General features: G+C 39.7%; 1 non-coding gene across 1 annotated transcript; it reads left to right on the top strand.

The window, feature by feature from the left end:
- The first annotated feature begins 5,798 nt into the window (after positions 1–5,798).
- Positions 5,799–5,939, top strand: LOC112207275 (U4 spliceosomal RNA). The gene has a single exon (XR_002941707.1). It is a non-coding gene; the product is annotated as a U4 spliceosomal RNA (small nuclear RNA).
- Positions 5,940–19,064: the final 13,125 nt, after the last annotated feature.

Genomic DNA, 19,064 nt, shown 5'->3' with positions numbered 1-19,064 from the left:
TGGCCAACATGGTGAAACCTGTCGCTACTAAAAATACAAAAATTAGCTGGGTGTGGTGGCATGCCCCTGTAATCCCAGCTACTAAGGAGGCTGAGGCAGGAGAATTGCTTGAACCTGGGAGGCTGAGGTTGCAGTGAGCCAAGATCGTGCCACTGCACTCCAGCCTGGGCAACAGAGTGAGACTCCATCTCAAAAAAAAAAAAAAGCATGGCTTCAAGGAGAGCAGTAGAGCAGAATAGTCAGGCACACTGATTACTGGAAGCGCACTGATAGAGTGTGTTGGAGAGCATCAAGGGAGAACACCCCCCTCCCCCCCATGCTTCCCAAAAGAGGGAACACTAAGGCTGAATCTTGAAGAACAAACTTGGCATGAGTCAAGGAGTTAGGTAGAGGGAAATAAGATACAGGTGAGAAGAGACTAAAGCACCGTTACAGAAATGCTAGTAATTTGCTAATATAGGAGATGCAGCTGGAGAGGAAAACAGACCTCATCTGTTCTTTGGGGATTTGGGAGTCTTTAGCTTATGTAGGTGGAAGCTATAGCTGTAGATGTAAACAGGAAGATCATCCAGACAAGAAGGTTAGGGACAAAATCCTGACAAGCATCAGCATTTAAGAGGCTGACAGATCACGAGGTCAAGAGATCGAGACCATCCTGGCCAACATGGTGAAACCCTGTCTCTACTAAAAATACAAAAATTAGCCAAGCGTGGTGGTGTGCACCTGTAGTCCCAGCCACTCGGGAGGCTGAGGCAGGAGAATTGCTTGAACCCGGGAGGTGGAGCTTGCAGTGAGCCGAGATTGCGCCACTGCACTCCAGCCTGGCCACAGAGCAAGACTCCGTCTCAATTAAAAAAAAAAAAAAAAAAAGAGGCCGACTGAAGATAAGAAGGGATGGCCTAGTGAACCATAAGGAGAGAGTGGTGGTCTACAGGGTCAATTGAAATGAGGACTGAAATTTTCCCATTGGATCTTAAAATTAGAAGGTCCTCTGGAGGCTCTCATTAGTGTACTGTTAGAGGTTGAAGGAGCCAAAGTTGAATTGCAGTGGCTTAAACAAGCCTTCTGTTTGTGGCATATGACACTGATGTTCCATTTATCATAGTGATAGGAAGCTTTTTATTACAGTAAACTTGGCAAGTTGTATAGTAAAGGAAAGGTGACTTAATTTAAATACATCTTGAGTAAATGATAGTATGAATGATCCATAGCCAGATATGGCCCAAATCTTAGGAGACAGAGATAAGGAGTGTATGTTATAGTCTACGTCCACTTGCCGACTTCCTTTTTTCCCTTCTTTTCTTTCCCAACCCTTGCTCAATCATAATACAAACTCTCCCATTTTCTCCTTCTGTATCCTCAGCAGCTAGCATCCTATCTGAAATAGAATAGTCACTCAATAAAATTCTGCTGAACTAAGTAACCCCTCACTATCCTATCAGAAATAGAACAGTCACTTAATAAAATTTTGTTGAACTAAGTAACCCCACACTATCCTATCTGAAATAGAACACTCAATAAAATTTTGTTGAACTAAGTAACCCCACGCTATCCTATCTGAAATAGAACAGTCAATAAAATTTTGTTAAACTAAGTAACCCCACGTTATCCTATCTGAAATAGAATAGTCACTCAATAAAATTTTGTTGAACAAGGTAACCCCATGCTCTAACCTATAGAGGGAGTAAAAGAAAGTCACTCTCACCTATAGAGGGAGCTGAAAGAAAACCACAGGGAGTGCTAACCTATAGGAGAAGCTGAAAGAAAATCACTAGGGAATGAACCTATAGGAGAAGCTGAAAGTAAATCTCCGGGGAAGTGTTAACCACACACTCTCACCTCTAGGAGGAGGGTGAAGCTTCTTGTCTTCCAGACATTCCCGAGGAAAACTTACACGAGGAGTCTGTCAAGGAGTGCCACCCTTTGGTAATCTTTATTAATATATATCTAATATGTACCTTATGTTTGTGGCATGTGATACTGATGTTCCATTTATCATAGTGATAGGAAGCTTTTTATTACAGTAAACTTGGCAGGTCGTATAGTAAAGGAAAAGTGACTTAATTTAAATACGTCTTGAGTAAATGATAGTATGAATGATCCATAGCCAGATATGGCCCAAATCTTAAAATATACATAATTACTTCGATCCAGGAAAGTATTGGGTCACAGTGGTGTGTGGAACAGTCTGTATGAAGAAGTCAGAAGCTGTGGAATCTGTGTGGAATGCTCTTGCCGGGTTCTTTTTAGATTTCCTCTTTTTTGGGATTCTGCGCTTTTCCTTTCCCTTTTCTTTTCTCTTTCTTTCTTTCTTTCTTTTTTTTTTTTTTTTTCGGAGTTTCTTTCTTGTTGCCCAGGCTGGAGTGCAGTGGCGCCGTCTCGGCTCAATGCAACCTCCGCCTCCCGGGTTCAAGCAATTCTCCTGCCTCAGCCTCCTGAGTAGGTGGGATTACAATCACCCGCCACCACGCCCGACTAATTTTTGTATTTTTAGTAGAGATGGGGTTTCACCATGTTAGCCAGGCTGGTCTCGAACTTCTGACCTCAGGTGATCCGCCTGCCTCGGCCTCCCAAAGTGCTGGGATTATAGGCGTGAGCTATCGTGCCCAGCCTATTCTGCACTTTTCTTCTCCTGTGAGGTGTGGTAAGACAGGTCAGGAACTTCTCTCCTTTAGCTTCTAGGGGGAACATGAGGGGCTGAGGTAAAGTGGGGCTAAAGAGCACTTCAGGCCTGGTTTGCTTACCTATCTCTTCTGACTAAAAAAGTGATTAGAACTCCAGAGCTAATGTCAGCATGCAGCCCTCAGAGAAAGGAGCTTCTAGTCTGGATCACTGAGGCCTGCCTTCTTTGGGCAAGAGGAATTTTTAGTCTAGTTCCCCTGATGACTACTGAAGTAGTCTGGGGTGAAAGCCCTAGCTGGTGAAGTGTTTCTTTGAATCTTCCCTGTAAGCATCCATCTCCCTCGGAGACCTGTGGGATGCGGGGAGGAAGAGGGGAAGAGAGGCTGTGGCTGTTGTAGGTGAGGGGTTAATAATTCTAGGATTTGTAATCCTGACCATGTATATTTCTACCTCAGAGACAAAATTAACATCTCATAGCAGTGGTTTAATTTCTGTTATTGTTTTTCATCTTTATTCATTTTTATTTATTTTTGAATTATGGAGGAGAAAAGCTTGTTACAAAAAGTGGAAACCTCATAGAAGTATGCAAAGTAAAAAAATACTCCCCCTTCAGCATTTTCATCTATAATGTAATAGTTTGATTTGTGTACCAAATTATCTTTTTCTTTTCTTTTCTTTTTTTTCTTTTTTTTTTTTTTTGAGATAGAGCCTCATTCTGTCACCCAGGCTGGAGTGCAGTGGCATGATCTCGGCTCACCGCAACCTCTGCTGCCCGGGTTCAAGTGATTCTCCTGCTTCCCGAGTAGCTGGGATTATAGGCGCCTGCCACTGCGCCCGGCTAATTTTTGTATTTTTAGTAGAGACGGGGTTTCACCTTGTTGGCCAGGCTGCTCTTGAACTCCTGACCTCGTGATCCACCCGCCTTGGCCTCCCAAAGTCCAAAGTGCTGGGATTACAGGTGTCAGCCACCGTGCCCGGCCCTAGTTATCTTTTTCTATACATAGGTGAACATATTTGTAATAGATGCACATGCATATTTTAAAATTTTTATGGAAATGTAATGTATATACAAAAAGTATACAGGTTGATGAATTATCACAAACTGGATCTTCTGGGGGAATGTTCTCTGTGACCTGGCTGATGGTTACATGGGTTTATTCATTTGTGATAATTCCTGGAGAGTAAATGGCAGAAAGTGAGCAGTAGGGAGCAACTCAAGAGTTCTGGAATGTTCTCTATGGACCTGGGCGATGGTTACTTGGGTTGATTCAGTCTGTGATCATTCATAGAGTGAATGACTGGAAGTGGTCATTTTGGGGGGGGGGTGCCTCAACAGTTCTGGAATGTTCTATGTGACCTGACTGATGTTTGCTTAGGTTCCCTTTGTCAGCATTCAAAGAGTGAATGACTGGAAGTAGGTATTGTGGGGCACCTCAAGAGTTCTGGAATGTTCTCTGTGGACCTGGGTGATGGTTACTTGGGTTGATTGCGTTTGTGATCATTCATAGAGTGAATGACTGGAAGTGGGCATTAGAGGGCGCTTCAAAAGTTCTCGAATGCTCTGCACTGAGATAGGTGACGGTTTATGGGTTCATTTTTAGCAATTGTGTGAACATTCCATAATTTAACCCTCAAATGATGATCATTGAGGTTCTTTATAATTTTTTAGTATACACAAGTAAATGTTGTTATTTATTTAAATTTGTCCGCTTCTGTATGTATTTCTTCAGGAGAGATTCTTAGAAGTGATAAATTGCTGGGTCAGAGGACATGTGCATTTTATTATTTTCTTTTTGGAAAGGTAAGACAAGTTCAGTGTAAAAAAATCAAATAGCAAATAAAAAGGACATATAGGGAAAAGTCAGTTTTCCTCTTACCCTTGACCTCCAGTCCCATCAGATCCTTTCTCAGAAGCAACCAGTGTTACCAGCTTCTGGCAGGTTCTAACAGAGATACTGTGTACATTGCATATATATTTACATATTCTTATAAGGCATTGCTTAAAGCCATACCACCACCCCATCAAGATTGTACCAATTTATAATCTCGTCAATAGCGTTTGAGAGTTCCCTTCCCCCCCGATCCCGAACCCCGGCCAGGGATGATTTGGGGATTCTGAAAATATTTGAGTAAAAAGGAACAGGTTTTATTCATTCATCCATTGGCAATACATTAATGTGCTTCAGAATTCAAAAGGTGCAAAACGTCTGCCTCCCACTTTCATCCCCTAGCTGTCATAGCTCCTTTCCCCCAGAGCAATTGTGTTTTCAGTTTCTAATGCATTCTTAGGGAGAAAGTTTGCATATGTAAACAAATCCATCTATATATTCTTTTTTTTCCTGAAATTTTACACAAATGGCAGCATATTTGTATGAGCGATTACTACATGACCTCCCTCTCCTTTTCCCCTCAAAAACCTAAGTGACTTAAAACAATTATTCATTTTTTCTCATGAGCCTATGGGTAAGCTGGGAGTATCTACTATTCAGGGCCAGGCTCAGATCATCTTGGCTGGTCAGTTGATGGGTCAATTGGGGATTGGTTGGTCTAGAATGGCTTCAGCTGGGATTGTTCAGCTCTACTCCATGAGGTCTCTTACCCACAAGCAGTCTAGTCTGGGCTTGTTCTCATCGTAGTGTGAGGACTCCACAAGAACAGAAGCACAGAAGGCCTCTGGAGGCCTAGACTTGGCTCTGGCACAACGTAACTGTCTTATTCTGTCGACCAAAGCAAGCCACAGGCTAGCTAGCCCGGATTCAAGGAATGTGAGGAGCTGCAAAGTCACGTTGCAGGGTGTATGGGCTTAGGGAGGGGAAGAGCTGGGGCCATTTATTCTATCAAATACAATACTATAGGTATTGTTATGTACCTTAACCTTTTTTTTTTTAACCTAACACTGTATCTTGGAAATGACTTCATATTAGTCCACAAAGAGCTTCTTTGTTTTTTATTCTATTTCATTTTGCCAGCCCCCTATTGAAGGAAACATATTGCTTCCAGTCTTTTGCTATTATCTAACAATGCTGCAATGAATAACGTTGAACATATGTCAGATAAATTCCTAGGGGTGGAATTACTAGGTCAAAAGGTATATATATTTATTATGTTTGATAGTGACTTCCAAATTAAACTGAAAATTTTGTAATTTTTTTTCCACTCTAAAGAAATAGAAGTTCAGTTTTGTGCAGTGGCAGCATCATAGCCAGTGAGGTTTATCTGAGGAGTGATTATTGCTAATTGAAAACTTTTCCCAGTACCCCGCCATGATGGCTTGAAATATAGTTGGCGTTGGCATTTTTTGACAGTCTGTATGGAGACTAAACTAAAAATAGAAATGAAAAAAAAAAAGAAATGGAAGTTCATAATTTAAAATTTTTATTTTTTTGTACAAATTGATGGGGTATATGTGAAATTTTGTTACATGTATATAATGCATTGTAATGAAGTCAGAGCATTTAGGGTGTCCATAACCCAAGTACAATATATTTTTGTTAAGTATAGTCAACCTAATGTGCTGTCAAACACTGAATTTATTCCTTCTGTCTTACTGTATATTTGTAAGTACCCCTTAACCCACTTTTTTTCATCCTCCTCCCTACCTCCGATTCACCCTTCCCAGTCTCTGTTATCTGTCTGTCCACTCTCTATCTACATATGATCAAGTTTTTTAGCTCCCACATATAAGTAAGAACATTCAATATTTGTCTTTTTGTGCCTAGCTTATTTCACTTAAGATATGACTTCTAGTTCCATTGATGTTGCTGAAAATGACATGATTTCATTCTTTTTTATAACTGTATAGTATTCCATTGTGTATGTGTACCACATTTTCTTTATCCATTCATCTGTTGATGGACATTTAGGTTGATTCCGTATCTTTGCTATTTTGAAGAGTGCTGCAGTAAACATAGGAGTGCAGGTATCCCTTTGATATATTGATTTCTTTTCCTTTGGGTAGATACATGGGATTGTTAGATCAAATGGCAATTCTATTTTTAGTTTTTTGAGAAATCTCCATACTGTTTTCCATAGTGGCTATACTAGTCTACATTCCCACCACCAATGTATAAGAGTTCCTGGCCGGGCTTGGTGGCTCATGCCTGTACTCCTAGCACTTTGGGAGGCCGAGGCGGGTGGATCAAGAGGTCAGGAGTTTGAGACCAGCCCGGACAATATGCTGAAACCCTCTCTCTACTAAAAATACAAAAATTAGCCAGGCATGGTGGCGCACACCTGTAGTCCCAGCTACTCAGGAGGCTGAGGTAGGAGAATCACTTGAACCCAGGAGGTGGAGGTTGCAGCCAGCTGAGATTGCACCACTGCACTCCAGCCTAGGCGACAGAGTGAGACTCTGTCTCAAAAAAAAAAAAAAAAGAGTTCCTTTTCTCTGAATCCTCACCAACATCACTTATTTTTTGTCTTTTCAGTAGTAGCCATTCTGACTGGGGTAAGATGATATCTCATTGTGGTTTTGATCTGCATTTATCTGATGATTAGCGATGTAGAGTATTTTTTCATATACCTGTTGGCTGTTTGTATGTTTTCTTTTAAGAAATGTCTATTCATGTCCTTTTCCCATTTTTTAGTGGGAATATTTGTTGTTTTCCTATTATTTGAGTTCTTGGTATATTCTGGATATTAAGTCCCCGTTAGATGAATAGTTTACAAATATTTTCTCATATTCAACAGGTTGTTTCTTAACTCTATTGATTGTTTCCTTTACTGTGCAGAAGATTTTTAGCTTGATTTGCCTATTTTTGTTTTTGTTGCCTGTGCTTTTGAGGTCTTAGTCATAAATTCTTTGTCTAGATCAATGTCCAGGAGAGTTTTCCATAGGTTTTCTTGTAGTGTTTTTATAGTTTCAAGTCTTATGTTTAATCCATTTTGAGTCGATTTTTGTATATGGTAAGAGATAGGGGTCCAATTTCATTCTGCATGTGGCTATTCATTTTTCCCAGCACTATTTGTTGAAGAAAGTGTCCTTTCCCCAGGGTAAGTTCTTGCTGGCTTTGTCAAAAATCAGTTGGCTGTGTATGTGGCTTTATTTCTGAGTTCTCTATGCTGTTCCATTGGTATATGTGTCTGTTTTTATACCATTACCATGCTGTTTTGGTTACTATAGCCTTGCAATATATTTTGAAGTCAGGTAATGTGATGCTTCCAGCTTTCTTTTTGCTCAGGATTGTTTTGGTTACTTGGACTCTTTTTTTGTTCTGTATGAATTTTAGGATTGTTTTTTCTAATTTTGTGAAGAATTATGTTGGTATTTTGATAAGGATTGCATCGAATCTATAGATAGCTTTGGGCAATGTGGTCATTTTAACTAGATTAATTTTTCCAACCCATGAGCATGGGTTTTTTTTTTTCCATTTGTCTATGTCATCTTCAATTTCTTTTATCAGTGTTTGTAGTTTTCCTTATAGAGCTCTTTCACCTCCTTGTTTGAAGTTATTCCTACATATTTTATTTTTGTAACTATTGTAAATGGGATTGCCTTCTTTTCTTTCATGTCTAGATCATTATTGGCCATCATATAGAAATGCTAATGATTTTTGTACATTGATTTTGTATGCTGCAACTTTTTATTTTAAAAGAAGTCAAGCCTACAGAAAAGTTGAAAGAATAGTACAATAAAAACCCATATACCCTTCATGAAGATTAAACACTTGTTTACATTTTGCCACATTTGTTCTCTCTCTGTGTGTATACATATATATAACACTACATAGAACATACATATATATACATATTTTATGAACCATTTGACATTAAGTTGGAGATATCAAGACACTTTTTCAGCCTGTATTGCCTAAAAACAAGGGTGTTTACCTACATAATCACAATTTTGTTAGCACACCCAAGAAATTTAAGATTGACAGAATATTATTTTATTCATAGCCCATATTCAAATTTCCCGATTGCCCCAATAATGTCATTTAGAGCTTTTTGTTTGTTTGTTTCAATCAAGGATCCCAAATTCAGGATCAAAGGTCATACAAATTCATGTACTTGTCATATCTCTAGTAGTCTTTCATATAAAAGTTTCCCACTTTTTTCATCTTTCATGAAATATTCATTTTGAAGACTCTAGGCCAGTTATCTTGTATCATGGCCTAAAATTTGGATTTGTCACATTGTTCCCTCATGAATATATTCAGGTTAAACACTTTTGGCAAAGATACCACATAGGTGGTTTCCATTGCCTCACGTCAGGAGGTGTATGCAATGCCAATTTGTCCTATTGCCAAGTTGGATCACTTGACCAAAGTAGTGTAATCCAGATTTCTCCATGTAAAGGCACATTCTCCTCCTTTGTAATTAATATTCAATTAATATCTTTAAAGTATGACCATGTAAATGTTCTGTTCACCAACAATTTTCATCTGATAGGTTTAGCATTCATTATAATCCCTATCTGAATCAGTTTTTAACACAGTGACTGCAAAGGTACGTTTTCCCAATTCTGTTGTTCCTTCCACATTTATTAGCTATCCATTCGTCTGTAAAGGAAGCTGACCCCTTTTGTTTTTCATGTCACTTCAAATTCTTTTTTAAAATTAATCAATATAACCTGTTACCATTATTGGACTCGTGCCTGAATAGACAGATCAACAAAACAAAGCAGAAAGTCCAGAAATAGACCCAAGTATATATGAAAATGTAATTGTTTTTTTTTTTTTTTTTGAGACGGAGTCTTGCTCTGTCACCCAGGCTGGAGTGCAGTGGCGTAATCTTGGCTCAATGCAACCTCCGCCTCCCGGGTTCACGCCATTCTCCTGCCTCAGCCTCCTGAGTAGCTGGGACTACAGGCACCCGCCACCATGCCTGGCTAATTTTTTGTATTTTTAGTAGAGACGGGGTTTCACTGTGTTAGCCAGGATGGTCTCGATACCCTGACCTCGTGATCCGCCTGTCTCGGCCTCCCAAAGTGCTGGGATTACAGGCGTGAGCCACCGCGCCCGGCCGAAAATGTAATATTTAATAAACAGTTTATTACTGGGGCAAAGATGGACTTTTTAAATAAATTCTATTGGCACAACTGGATAGCCATTTGGACAAAAAGGTAATTTTGTCCCATACTTCACATTGTACCCTAGAATAAGCTCCAAATGGAGCTTATTATATAAAATATTAAAAAAATAAAAAATAAAACCATATAGGTACCAGATGGTCCAAATATTAAAACAAAAACATATAGGCACTAGAAGAAAACGTCGATTAATTTCTTTATAATCTGGGTGTGGGGAAAGCCTTTTAAAATATGACTCCAAATCCAAATGCCATAAAATGATGAGTATTTTCAAGTACATAAAAATCAAAGTAAAAACCTTTTTTTGCATGGCAAAAATCAGATAGGCAAAGTCAAAAGAAAGATGATGAAGGCCGGGCGTGGTGGCTCATGCCTGTAATCCCAACACTTTGGGAGGCCAAGGCGGGCGGATCTCGAGGACAGGAGATAGAGACCATCCTGGCTAACACGGTGAAACCCCGTCTCTACTAAAAATACAAAAAATTAGCCTGGCGTGGTGGCGGGCACCCGTAGTCCCAGCTACTTGGGAGGCTGAGATAGAAGAATCACTTGAACCCGGGAGCCAGAGGTTGCAGTGAGCCAAGAGCACTCCAGCCTGGCGACAGAGCAAGAATCCATCTCAAAAAAAAAAAAAAAAAAGGAAAAAGAAAAGAAAGATGATGAAACTGAGAAAATACTTATAATGTATACATAAATAAAGGTCCAATATCCCAAACATATAAAGAACTTTTTAAATCTAAAGAAAAAAGTCTAAAAAGTCTCAGGAGGAAAATGGGCAAAAACATGAATACACAGTTCACAGAAGAAAGTATACAAATGATCCTTAAATATATGAAAAGATACTCAACTTCACACATAGTAAGAGATGCAAATATATTTAAAATACACAGTCAACTTGACCATCTGGATCATTTGGAGAGGAGGAGCAATGCCAGGTTAGGTTAAGTTCTCCCATTTAGGCACTCCTTGATATCCCTGGGCTTCACCTTTTATGGCACTTATCTGACTTGTAATTACAGTGATTGTTTAATGTCTGTCTTCCATACTAGTTACCAAATGTATAAGAATAGTGACCAAGACTATCTTATTCACACTGGTATCCCCAGCTCCACGCACAAAGTAAATGCTCAATTAACATTTGTCAAATCAATGAACAAACAAACTACAGAGTACTTATACTCACCAATAAGAGCTACCACTTAATAGTTGGATGAATGAATGAGTAACGTGGAGGCAAGGAATTGAATCTAAATCTATGTTTTCTGTAGTTCTCTCTCCCCGCTTCTCTTTCAGTTCTTGCCCACTTTCCATGGCAAACTCTCTCTCCTATTTTTTCTCCCTAATTTCCATCTAATTTCCACATGCTAGCTAAAGTAAAACCTTCAGCATGGCCTATGCTCATAAAATGTGTGCCTAGATCAAAAATAAGAAAAGTTGCAAATTTACATGATAAATTGGATGTTAGCATCTGAAGTGCTTTAAAATGGCCTGCTTTCTTATGTTTCTATAATTATTTTCTTATGCACCAAAATAAGAAAACTGAAAAATAATTTGTTGTTAAAGTCATTCCAACATTTATCTTATTGCTAAAACTGCTTCCTACCATTTCATTGCAAACCTACAGTATTTTAGCTTTACTTTTGTGAATCAAATTGGAACTCTAACCAGCGTAATCTTGTCTCTTCAAGAAAATGCACTGTAGGCACCAAAAAAAAAAAAAAAAAAAAAAAAAAAGAACAATAAATGTTCGAAATGTAGCACATTTGTAAATTGGAAGACAGCTTGTTTATGAGTGCCTGTTGATTAAATTTGTTAATGAGCCCTTAAGAAATTGCCCATTTTTCTCCTACCACTAGAAATCCTTGATGGATTTTTCTATTACATCTAATTTTCAACACATAGAATAAAGCCTTCCATCTATGTTGACTTTTACCTCAGAAGTTGAGCGAGTTACTTGATTTTTACAAGCCCAGAAAAATAGGCTTCCCCCTAGACAGTCATTGTAAAAGGAGTCTCTTGGTAGCAGATTCCATTTTTTTCTAATACTATAATTATAGATCGATCCAATAAATGTTACTTTAAAATTTTGCTCAGTGGAAAGGCACTATAGAAAAATCTCATGTATTAGCCTAAAGCAGCTTGAATCTACTCCCTATCTTGTGAATGTTTAGGAGTTTTGATAGCCTATATAAATAAGTGTGCTGCATAGCAGCAGTTATTACAATAAAACAATATTCTGCTGGATTTTGTTGAAGCTTTGATTAATGTGAATATAAATTGATAGGGACAACAGAAAGTTTGAGGTTAAAATTTAGGTAGCAACCTTGCCATAACGTATTGTAAAAGTACCATATGCTCATTGGATAATATATGAAAAGTAATGAAAAATAGAAAAAAGTTTAAAGTGAAAATAAAAATCACCATAATTACGCCAGGCAGAGACAGCTGTGTGTTTGTGGGGTTTTCTATGTGATGGAACTCAGATGCTATATGCAATATTTTAGTCTATGGAAGCACTTAAACATTGATAGTATTTTTTAAAGAAATATTTTGTGTCATCCGGGGTATTTAAGTTTTATGGTTTAGCACACTACTCTGGAGAATGGTTTGAGACTCCCGAGTCGAAAAATCAATTCACAGAAGTCCTGTTTCAATTACCTGCAGATGTCAGTGTGGATCTGAGTGTGATTCAACACTTTGTTCCAGGATGTGGTGGGACAGTTGAAGTCCAGTTGTGAACCAGTTGCTTATTAAACAAATAACAGTTTAGTTTGGATGAGAAATGTGAGCTGTAAGGACCTCAAGTCTCCGAAATTTCTTTTTATAAAATCTAAATAAGCATGGATATATTCTCCAGTTACATCCAGTTCACAGAAGATTATACCATCTCGTTCCCGCCCCTGATTGTTTAAACAGCCTAAGATTAGTTATAGTGCTGGAGAAGTAGAGTTGATGTCGTTGGGCTTATTAAATTTGACTCCAGCCCAGATGGCAGGTCTGAGCGATACATTAGGAGCTGTGTTGGTTTACTTTTTGCTGTTATCGTATATTTAAACTCAAAGTTTAAAACTGATGATTCCAGCTCTAAAAGGGCATCATCTTTGCCATTGCTTCTGATGCTTATCTGCTTTTCTACATGATCCCGCTCTTTCATGCAACTTCGTGACATGAAAAGCCAATGTCGATTAGGCTAGGAAAATGTCAGGGAGACTTGCAGTGGCTCATTTTACCAAAACACAATTGTTTCTCGGGGCACGACACAAATCTGCCATCTGTTTCATAAGCTTGCAAGCTTCCTCTGAAGTATAATTTGCTATATATATTGGTACAGAAATTGTTGGTAGCTTATGTTTACCTAGCAACATAATCTGTTTGGTAGAAGGCTGTGGGAAAGGAGGCTTTCTGGAGGAGGATTTTCTTTTTCTTTCTTTTTTTAAAGAGAGCAGTTTCTTCATCTACAAATTATCTTTAAGTGCAAGAAAGGCGGATGTGCTGGCCCAAACAATCTGCCTTTTATACCATTTTAACCTAAATTGCCTAGTAAATGCTCACTTTGGGAGTTATTTTTGCTATGTCAATTATCTCATATATACATGAATGCCCTCTTTTCAATTTATTTTTCTTTTCATACAAATCACTGTGAAATAACTGCCTTGACCTTCTAGCTGTAAAAGATCACCGAGCTTTGGGACTGCCTGCATCTGTCCAGTGTGTATTTCTCCTGTTTCCCAGTGCTCTTAGTGTGACTTGTGGGTTTTGAATGTTGAATTTACATTTCAAGGATGTTTGTCAGGGCCTGGTAGTCTTTAAGTTAAATGTAACAAAATCAAGCAGCCTGCACTGTGTTGTCTGCATTACATTAATTTTCATTTAATTGAATGAGCTGTATATTTCTACCTACCCACTTTCTTAGCTTTCTTATCAGCAGAGCAATGTGTCTGTTGAAAGAAAAAAAAAGCCAAGGGGAGAAAAAAAAGTTTTGACTTTCCTTCATGTTAGTTATAGACATCATATGCTGGTAAAGGTTAGAGTGTACTTTCTACATTCATTTTGAGAAGGGTAAGAAAGTGTTGTCCTGTCAACTTCCTTCATGTAACACCAAGGTATAATTTGCTGCAGGCTTATTGCATGATATTGCCCTTCTGAAAGTGACGGGTTTTTCATTTTAATCTATAGCTATTATGTAGTTCTCAATGAAGAGGCAATGTGGAGGTTACTAACCCACTTCCCCCTCTAAAAAAAAACAAACAAAGAAGAAATGAAAAGATAAACGAACTTCTATATCATCCTGAGACTTTGAAACTAGTCCTGAGAAAAGACTGTAGCAGAATTGTTATATGGACAAAGTTCCTTTAGCCAGAGCCATCCCATGTCTTTCGTCTTGCAGCCTTTGTTTCTGCCCCCTTGAGTCCCTAACTCTTCACAAGCCCAGAAATCTCCTCACAATGTAGCCTCACAGGAAAGCACTGATAACTTCTACAGAGTTGGCCCTGACAGTTTTGCAAGGGACATAGGAATTAACTGGGTTGGAAAGCAGATTTCCTTGCATCACTGGGAGCAGTCATTAATAATACAAACATTTATTCTTGGTGTTCTCCAGTAATGCTAGTCATGGAAGTGAGAAATTGACAGCTTGAGTTGTGAAACTGAGACCCATTTTTATACAGAGCAGATAGTTAAAGGCAAGTGAGAGAAGATGAGCTAATGAGAGAAGGTTGACAAAAGAAGAGCAGAGGACCGGGCTTTTGCAACAGAAGGGAGATGTAGGATGAAAGATCCTGGAGGAGTGAATGATCAAGGAGGGAAGCTTATTGTCTTATTTAACCAACACTTCTTCAGCAATGGTAGTGTACCAGAGACAAGAGATGGGAGGAACAGGATAGAGAGGAGACATTTTTAGGAGGGTGATGAATGAAAATAAAATGGTAGAAGATGCCCCAAAAGTCTTTAGTGGCTTTATTTCTGTCGAGAAGGTCGGAAGTCAGATTGCAGAGGAGCAAGAAAGGAATGCAGCATTCATTCTAAAAGTTTGGCAGCATTCTAGAGACTGGTAGCTGGAAGGGTAGGAGGGTCACTTGTAGAGCAGTTGTTGATGTTGTTGTTGTTGTTGATGGTGATGCAGTTGTCTGCATGAGATTGAAGAGCCAATGGGATAGGAAATAAATCAGAGGTCCCTGGTGAGCAGTGCTGTCCACTAGAACTTTCCACGATGATGGGAATTACATACATTTGCACCATCCCATTCAGGAGCCGCTAGCACCACGTGGCTGTTGAGTACTTGAAATGTGGCTAGCACAATCAAGAAACTAAATTTTTAGCTTTATTTCATTATAATTCATTTACATTTTTCTTTTCCTTTTTTTTTTTTTTTTTTTTTTTTTTGACAGAGCCTTGCTGTGTTGCCCAGGCTGCAGTGCGGTGGCATGATCTTGGCTCACTGTAACCTCTGCCTCCTGGGTTCAAGCAATTCTCCTGCCTCAACCTCCTGAGTAGCTGGGACTACAGGTGGCGCCCCCACACCAGGCTATATATATATATATATATATATATATATATATATATATATATAATTATTTATTTTTTTTTGTATTTTTATTAGAGACAGGGTTTCACCATGTTAACCAGGCTGGTCTTGAACCGCTGACCTCAGGTGATCCACCTGCCTCGGCCTCCCAAAGTGCTGGGATTACAGGCTTGAGCCACTGCGTCTGGTCATAATTCATTTACATTTAAATAGCTACACGTGGCAAGAGGTTACTATCTAGGACAGCAGAGGTCTAAAAGGAGAAAATAAATGTGGGAGTAAGAAAATGGGAAGAGATGAATTCTAGAGCAGAGTAGGAGGCAGTAACTTAGTATTTAGGAAAAATCTTCATCTGATGAGAGATGCTCTCACATCTCCAATAGCTAGGGGAGTTCAGACCCATAGCGTAAATGTTTTCAGCAACCGAATTGTCAAGCTCATTACTAAAAATGGGAGAGTTGAGAGGAAGAAGATTTTGGGACCCGAGGAGAAAGATTGGGATATTCACAGCATACGGTATATCAGGAACAACTGGGCAGTGATGGGAACCAAACTGTGGTTGACAGCATGAGTTTGTGGTGGGCCAAGTCTAAGAGGCTCAACATGGGCCAAATTTGTACTGAGCCAAATGCGTGCAATTCCATATAAGGTTCTTTCTGGAATAAGAAACAAACTAAAAGGATCTGGAAAAAGGATATTATGCAATTTAGGCTTAGAAAGTTATGTTTGAGTATATCCCAGCAGCTCTGTTACTCTCTCTTAAACATTTTCTGATAAATTCCATTGGTTTTTTTTTTCTGATGAATTTAAGCCTTGATAGTATAAAATGTATTTAGAGGAATCTCACTAGACAGGTTAGGGCCCTTCTGCCTGGGTGGTGTTTGGTTAGGGTTATCTGCAAGATTCCATTGCTTGTTCTCCAAGCAAAAGAGCTTTCGGGTAGCTCACCCACGCCTCTCTGGTGATAGGAGTGGAGATGGTGGGGGCTTCCTTATAGCTAGAAAAATTATAGCACTGTGTAAGCCCATTGCTATTTAACTAACACTCTTTCCAGATGTTCTTGGAATGGAGGCCAGGGGCAAGATATGCTTATTGCAATACAGCTTCTATTTGTGGGAAAGGAGAAAAATTAAAGGAATGAGCAGATAGAAATGGAAACTGATCAGCTAGTATTTTTCTATATGTTAATAACACAAAAAGAATTAATTATGAACTGAACAGAGTTTTCTTTAAAATCCAGGTATTAGGCAGCAATTTAAAATCTTGATTTTTTGATAGAAATATCTCAACAAGCTCAAATTTTTGACTTCAGAAACAAGTGCACTCTTTGGCTACCTCGTCAGTCCTGTGGATATTTCTGTGTAGGCATTTGGTTCTTGTTTTCTTCTGTCACCCAGGTTGGAGTACGGTGGCCTGAACATGTCTCACTGCAGCCTCAACCTCCGAGGTTCAAGGGATCCTCCCACTTTAGCCTCCTGAGTAGCTGGGACTACAGGCAAACGTCACCGTGCCTGTTTGTTGTTGTTGTTTGTTTGTTTTGTTTTGTTTTGAGTCAGAGTCTCACACTGTTGCCCAGGCTGGAGTGCAGTGGCACGATCTTGGCTCACTGCAACCTCTATCTCCCATGCTCAACAATCCTCATGCTTCAGCCTCCCGAGTAGCTAGGACTACAGGCAGGCACCACCAAGCCCGCCTAATTGTTGTATTTTTTGTAGAGACAGGGTTTCATCATGTTGCCTAGGCTGGTCTCGAACTCCTGGGCTCAAGTGAGCCTCCTGCCTTGGCCTCCCAAAGCACTGGGATTACAGGTGTGAGCCACCATGCCCAGCCTGATTCTTGTTTTCATTGCAGCCTAACACTCTTAGAAAAGGCTGATTCGTGTCAAAAACCCATGACAGTGAGTAACCCTGATTAGAACTCTTCTTCTAACATTAAAATTTAAAGTAAGCAAAATGTGTCTTGTTCAATTTGTTCCAGTGGCCAGTAAGGGACAATATGACTTCTCCAGTCTCTATAGTTCCAGCTAGGGATTTAAAGAGAAATAAAACAGATGTTAGAGCCTCAACCTGCCAATATCAGACCTAGGTAATTGCCTTGCCAGTCATTTCATCCATCTGCTGTAAAATATCAAGACGTTCCCCCCATTTAAACCCTGATACCAGAGTAATTCAAGCTGCCTGAGTAACCCCAGTAGCTACGACCAAATTAAGTTTTCAAAGATGAGGATAAAACTGCTGAAAGTAGAATTTGGCATGCCTCTAAGAGATAAGGAGTCACTCAGAAATTTTAGAATTTCAATTTGTTCATCCAGGCATTTGTTAAATATCTTCCAAGATCCCTTACCATTGGTGATGTGGGGAGAAGACAGGAGATTCAGTAGCAGTATCAGATATGAATCTGGCCCTCAAAGATTTGTACTCTAGTTGGGTTTACAGATCTGAAGCTTCTAAAGCAATTCGAGAACAATTAGATGTAAACTTACACGGTAAGGCCCAGAAGGTGACTAGAACCAGTACTTTTTTTTTTCTTTTTTTTGAGATGGAGTCTCTCTCTTATCGCCCAGGCTGGAGTACAGTGGCGTGATCTTGGCCCACTGCAACCTCCGCCTCCCGGGTTCAAGTGATTCTCCTGTCTCAGCCTCCTGAGTAGCCGAGATTACAGGCGCCTGCCACCATGCCCGGCTAATTTTTGTGTTTTTAGTAGAGACAGGGTTTCACCATGTTGGCCGGGCTGGTCTCCAACTCCTGACCTCAAGTGATCCGCCCACCTCGGCCTCCCAGAATGCTGGGATTACAGGCGTGAGCCACTGCATGCAGCTGAACCTGTATCTTTAAAAACAAAAGAGACATGTGATAGCACAGAGAGAACCTGGCATTAGCATATCTAAGGCCAATTTTGTCACTAACTGACTGGATCACCTTGGCCTTAAACTCTAAATCCTGTTTGTTTTTCTATAAAATGGAGATTGTGCTACTTGCTAAACTGGCTTTCTCACAGGGCTTCTTGTCTAGGGTGGGAAGCCATACTGGATAATTTTGAAGTCCTTTCCTGGCTCTTAATATTCTATGATTTTATGGTAGTGAATGCAAAAGTGCTTTGAAAAGTGTTAAGTGGTGTACATTGTAATGTTTGTGGCATTATCATCATTATGAATGCCTCTTTGGGGTTCCCAGAGGCTGATGTTCTCCCTGCATCTGCTCACAGGACCACCACACAGCAAGTTTCCTGACTCTCAGGCCAGGGTTCTCTTTCTGATCCCATAATGTCTCTTTTAAAAATTAATAAGCTGAGTGACTAGCAGATAATTTCCCAAGGAGGTCCCTACAATTTCCCCACTCCCACACACATTTATTTTCTCTTCCTTGGCAGAGTGCAAACTTCACTACAGGCCACTGAACAAAATAATGTCTTCTTTTAAAATCATTAAGCTGAGTGACCAGGCAACTCGAAATATAGCAGGGTGTTTCCCAGGGAGGTCAGGTCACCACTTTCCCCACCCCCTCCTCATTTATCTTCTCTTCTCCATCAGAATGCAAGCTGCCACACAAACTTTTGGGCATATGCTCTTTTGGCCTCCTGGATAGGCAGGTGTTAGCCACAGGAAACAAGCAACTAAACAGGCTGCTCTTGGTGCCGATTGGCCATGGGTTAATGAGAGGTTTCATTTAACTCTAGGTGGTCGGTGGTGTTCCACCCCACCTCTCCCAGAGTATGTCATTGTCCTGAATGAGAAGGCCTAAGGGCAATGCTTAGAAATGAGTTTAAGCTGTTACACATCAACTAAGGTTAAAGTCCTCTGTGCTTCTGTCACCCTTATAGCCTACTCTATACCATTCCTCTTAGCATATACTGCCTTGGGCTGTTTTTATTTTTTCTGAAGCATGTGGC

The sequence above is a fragment of the Pan troglodytes genome, chromosome X, assembly GCF_028858775.2.
Source record: "Pan troglodytes isolate AG18354 chromosome X, NHGRI_mPanTro3-v2.0_pri, whole genome shotgun sequence".
NCBI classification, from domain to species: domain Eukaryota; kingdom Metazoa; phylum Chordata; class Mammalia; order Primates; family Hominidae; genus Pan; species Pan troglodytes.
This window is presented reverse-complemented; position numbering and strand designations above follow the sequence as displayed.